Source organism: Octodon degus, unplaced genomic scaffold, assembly GCF_000260255.1.
Source record: "Octodon degus isolate 3935 unplaced genomic scaffold, OctDeg1.0 scaffold00226, whole genome shotgun sequence".
NCBI lineage: Eukaryota > Metazoa > Chordata > Mammalia > Rodentia > Octodontidae > Octodon > Octodon degus.
The window spans coordinates 393,526-398,860 of NW_004524802.1; the positions used below are offsets into that span (position 1 = coordinate 393,526).

Consider the following 5,335-nt stretch of genomic DNA (forward strand, 5'->3'; position numbering starts at 1 on the left):
TGTCTGTGGCCCTGTAAGCTGGCTTTCTAGGGACTCTGTCTCCACCTGCATAGACCCTAGAGATGGCTGCTCAGGGCAGGGCCACCAGCCCCTTGCCCACAACACCCCAGGCTGCAGATGTCTGGGTCGGGGTCTGTGACCACTGCGGTGAGGTGCCTGGCACAGAAGAGTCCTAGAGATGTGGTGGGCCCACCCCTGCCCCAGCCAGCCCTGCCCCCAGTGCTGGAGGGGCAGCACTGGGCCAGACACCTTGGGGTGTCAAGGAAAGTTCAGCACCGAGAAACACAGAGCCAGCCCTTGGGCACAGGTGCTCGTGAAGTAGCGAGTACACTTAGCTCCAGCTGACATCTGCCAGAGACTGGGCCGTGTTTGGATCCCAGATGTTCTGTCCCAGGGCTCAGCAAGCCACAAGAAGAAATGTGTGAGCGCCGGGCAGCACGAGGGACTGCAGCTGTGCCGGGCACCCGCACCCAGCCCCCAGCCCCAACCCTCACAGCCTGGCACAAACAGGCCTACCAGCAGGGATTTTGGGCCAGGCTGGGCTTGGTCCCGGAAGGAAGAAACCTGGGCCAGAGCTGGGGAGGGCAGGGCTATGGTGCTTCCGAGTGGTGTTCCTAGTTGGTGCCTGCCTTGGTCAATCCAATGTAGAGCTCCCACTGAAGAAAAACTGGATCTGCCTCCCAGCGGCCCTCCTGGGCCATCCTGTTGTCACTTTGTCTGATTTGGGACACATGAGGCAGGCATGGTACACTCTCAGATGGAACCACCTGGCCTGGTGTCCCCTGGCCTAGGTTGTTTGGCTGCAGCTTGGCTCTCTGGCCAGGGCAAGGTCTTTTCAGGGCTTTCAAGCCATCTGCCCCCAGGAAAGTGAGGAGGTCCTGCTGTCAGCAGATTACAGATTACACCCCGCCCCAGGGCTTTGTGGTTAGGTTAGGGGAGTTTCAGTGCAGGCACGCAAGCACAGGGGACCCTGGGACTTCCTGAAACCTGTTTGCGGGCAAGCAGGGAAGGCATGTGGCTCTGTCGTGGAACAGCCCGGGTAAGGCGCCAGGCTGGGGGCTGGGGAGTGTGCCTGGGGAGCCAAGGGTTCAAAGACCCGTTAGTTGGCAAAGGCATAAAGCACAACTGAGGCTCACATCCTGGGCTGATCCCTGAGGGGGCACACGAGGCTGTGGTGCCCACTAGCCAGGGGCACAGACTCTAACAGCTTCTTGGCCTTGCTTCCCACAATCCAGGTGACTTGTTTGGGCTTCTTCCTTCTGGGGAGATGCAGGGGCAGGAGGGGAGCAAGGTGGGCGGTGGGGCTCTGCTAGCTGGGGGATCGAAGGGCTGGCAGCTTACAGGCTTCCTAGGTGGTGTACAAAACACCGGGTGCAGCAGGCCTCCATCCATTCTGCTGGGCTGGGTACCCGGAGCTGGGCTGAGCAGCTATGCCCTGTATCTCTGAGTGATACCCTAGGGCTGTCGTGCTGTCCTGGGACTATAGCTCCCTCAGAGCACAAACCCAGGACCAGCATAAGGCCATCAGACCTGGCGGGCATCACAGCAGCAGGGCTGCCGAGAGCCTTGCAGGTGCCACGGGCCCGAGGGAGGGTGGGCCTTGCTCTGATGTGAGGGAAACAAGCCCGTGTGGCTGAGCCAGGCCGTGCCCTGCTCTCACCTGCCCGCATTCAGCTGAGGGACTCCTCACACGCTGTCGGGACACCTGTCCTGGACCTCTGCAGGGTCATTCACCGCTGGCCCTGCTCTCCCAACAGAGCCCCTTCCCGTAAGAGCGCTGCCCGTGTGAGCACAGCCATAGCACAGGGCCTCCAGGGAAGGGACCGGGGCCAGGCATCCGGAGCAGGGCTGCTGTGGGTCTGGGACTTGGGCCGACCCAAGCTGTGTGCTCCTGCTGGGGCTGCCAGCTAGAGTCACGGCAGGGTGCACCGAGCCTCCAGCAGCCGTGCCTGGTCATGGCACTGAGGCCCAGATGTCCTGCTGGTGGAAAACCAGACGTCCCATGTGGGCCTCGTGCCGGGTCCTCTGCTGTGGCCAGCGGGGTAGCCCCACGTCAAGGTGTCAGAGCCTGCGCCACCCAGCTGGCCTGAGCAGTGGCCACAGCCTCTCCCCTGGCCTGGCCCAAGTCAGTCATTTCAGGGCCTCGTTGTGAGGGAACATTCTGCAGCAGGGAGGAGTGGCTCAGACGTTCCTCTGGCTTTGCTAAGGTGGCCCATAGAGGGCTGGGGAGATGGCTCAGTAGGATAAGCGCTTGACTGGCAAACGCAAGGATCTGAGTTCAATCCCCGGTTCCACAAAAAAGAAAAAAAAAAAAAAAAGGTGGCCCATAGAGTTCCTCCCATGGGAACAGAGGATGTGACTTTGGCAGGAGACAGGCACATCCTCCTGGGCTGGTCTCTGTGGGTCCCCCACGCAGAGACAGGAAAGTGGGTGGGTGTCTGGAAGCCCTCCCAGGCCTCTGCGTGCATTCCGACACTGACCAGGGCCTCTGCTCGGACTGGGATGTGTGCAGCTTCAGGCTCTGTGCAATTGTTCCTGCTCTTTTGCCTGCTGATGTCCCTGCAGGGAAGGACAGACTGCAGCACCTGAGACAGCAGGCCCTCCTGGGAAGGAGGCAGGCCCCTAGGTGGGGGCAGGGTCTGGACCCCAGGGAACACTGGCATCCGAAGCCCACCAGCACCTCCCTAGCTGGAGACCCTGACTGGCCTCCCTTGGCAAGACCACTGCTCCCCACCCTGGCATTCCCATTTTAGGAGTGACCATTGAGCCCTGCGTCAGTCCCAGACCTTTCGCCAGGAGAGAGCTGAGAGGGTCCTGGTGGTGGAGCAGCTTCTCTTGGCTTTCCAAGTGAGCAGTGGCTCACTTTTGAATGCATCTAGAAGTGTTGTTTTAGCCACTTAAAAGTTTACCACAGGGCCAGGGAGATAGCACAGTAGAATAAGCACTCGCTTGCCAAGTGCAGGGTCCTGAGTTTAATCCCTGGTACTGAAAAACAAAAAAAGAAAGAAAAGAAAAGAAAAGAAAGGACTGGCCAAATAGTTCAGCAGATTAAAGCGCCTGCAAGCAGGCACAGGGGACGGGGCTTTGATCCCTGGGCCTGCCGTGCCAGCCCGACCCTGGGACGCGCTGAGACAGCAACTGAGACGGGGTATGGTGGTGCGTGCCTGTAATCCCAGCTCTTGAGAGGCTGAACACAGGTGGATTGCTATGAGTACAATCTAGTAGTGAGACTCTGAACACCCTGTAGACCCTTCCCTAAAATACAAGAAAAAAAAAAGAGAGAGATACCTCAGTGGTACAGGTCTGCCTGGCAAGCGCAAGGTCCAGAGAACAGCTTAGCCCAGCATCATTTGTGCAGCACACTCGCGTATGTACTATCCTGGACTGTGCTCAGACAGGGGATGTTTCAACCAGCCCATTCTTTTGTTTTGCTTTGATACTGGGAATCAAAGTCAGAACCTTGTGCTTGCCAGTCAGGTGCTTGCTATATTCCTGGTCCAACCAGTCCAGTTAAACTGTCATTTTTTTATATTTCATGCAATTATACATATAGTAGCAAAGTTTTATTAAAGGTAGGAAAAGATGGTCTGCCATGCTGGCCTGCCCCTGGGGAGGGCTGAGATGGTGAATGAGACTGGGCCTGGCGGCGTGCTCCTGTGATCCGAGTGCTTGGGAGGCTGGAAAGCAGGAAGGATCGCTAGGAGTCTGATCTGTGGTAGTGAGACCCTGTAAACCCTGTACTAAATACATTTAAAAAAAAAAAAAGTAGGAAAAGAAACAGGCTCTGCAGAGGGCGTTCAGGCCAAGTAAAAGTTGTAAAAGAAGTGCAGCCTGCGGTATGAGGGCCACCGTGCAAGAGGCCCATTTCCTGTTACAGTTTCTTATACAAATTTACAAAAATATGCAATTGTTCATCAATTTTTTTTATCTTTTGTATTTTAGGGAAGGGTCTACAGGGTGTTCAGGGTCTCACTACTAGATCAGATTTGTAGTGATTCTCCTGTTTACAGGCTCCCAAGAGCTGGGATTACAGGCATGTGCCACCATGCCATTTCAACTGCTGTCTCAGAGTGCCCCAGAGGCGGGGCCGGCATGGCAGGCCCAGGGATTGAACCCCCAGCCCCTGCGCCTGCTTGCAGGAACTTTAATCTGCTGACCTATTTGGCTGGCCATCATCAACCTGTACTGAAATAATTGGACTGGTAAGTGGCTAAAGGTCTTCTAAGTCAGTGAACTTCCTGTTATTTCAGGTACACATCTCGGCTTCCTGTTATTTTGGGTCTAGAGAAACTGAGGAAGGTTAGGCAGGGAAGTGAGCACACACCCCCCCAGGTGACCCTGGAGCTTGGCTCTGGCTCTGCTGCGGTTGGAGCGGCTTCCTGGGTGCCTGACTCATGCAGCAGCGAGGCAGCCCCCACCCCAGGCCCAGTCTCAGCGCTCTGGGACTCCCTGTGCAGAGTGGGACCCTGTGGCCCGGGCTGGCCCTGAGTTTCAGAGCGCTGAGCTCCCTTCAGCATCTGGGGCAGGTGTGGAGCCTTCTCACCCCACACCTTCTTTGGCTGGTGAGCATGAAGTCCATTGTAATGGCTCCTTGTCAGGGCTGGAAGCAGGACAGGCCCACTGGGCACGCCCATGTCCCTGCTGTGCCCTGTGTGCTAAGGGCCTTGTGCCCTTCACGCGGGACACCGACTTCCCTGGGTCTTATGTGCAGGAAAAGGTCCCTAGGAGGGCCTTTGGCACGTGAAAATGTGTACATGTCCAAGAGTTCTGGAGACGGGCTACGAGCTTGAGCCGCGTGCTGGACGCTGCCGTGAGCCAGCGCAGGCTGCCCTGCCCACCATGCTGACAGCCCGACGGGCGGGAATTAGGTGATGCGTCGTCACAGGTCAGGGCTTGTATTTCTTTGGTTGTAGTGGAGCTGAATATTTGTAGGGTTTTTAGGAGTGTCTTTTTTTCTGTGAAAGTGCCTCTCTTTCCTTTCCTTTCCCAGCCTTACTAAGTGACACAGAAACGTTGACGTTTATGGTGTACAAAGTAACACTTCGATGCTCACCGGAGTAGATCAATTCCTCTGCTGGTTCTTTTGTTGGTATGTTGGAGTTCTTTGTATATCGACAATCTGCTATTTTGGGGGCAGGTGGTATGAACTCAGAACCTTGCACTTGCTTGTGCCGCTGAGCTATATTTCTGTCCCAGAATCTGCTATTATATCTCACAAAATGATTTTTTTTTTTTTTGAGACAGGGTCTTACCTTGTAATGAAGCCTGGCCTAGAACTCACTATATAGGGCTGGTGAGATGGCTCAGTGGTCTAAAGCACCTACTTAGAACAAGC

At 56.0% G+C, this 5,335-nt stretch overlaps 1 protein-coding gene across 1 annotated transcript in view; it reads left to right on the forward strand.

Annotated features, from left to right (window-relative positions):
• Window positions 1-998: 998 nt before the first annotated feature.
• Gpr132 (G protein-coupled receptor 132) overlaps window positions 999-5,335 on the forward strand; it is a 15,789-nt gene continuing 11,452 nt past the window's right edge. Inside the window, exon 1 of the mRNA XM_004645412.2 lies at window positions 999-1,039. The gene's annotated coding sequence lies outside the window, so the exon portion shown is untranslated. The remainder of the gene's footprint in view (window positions 1,040-5,335) is intronic.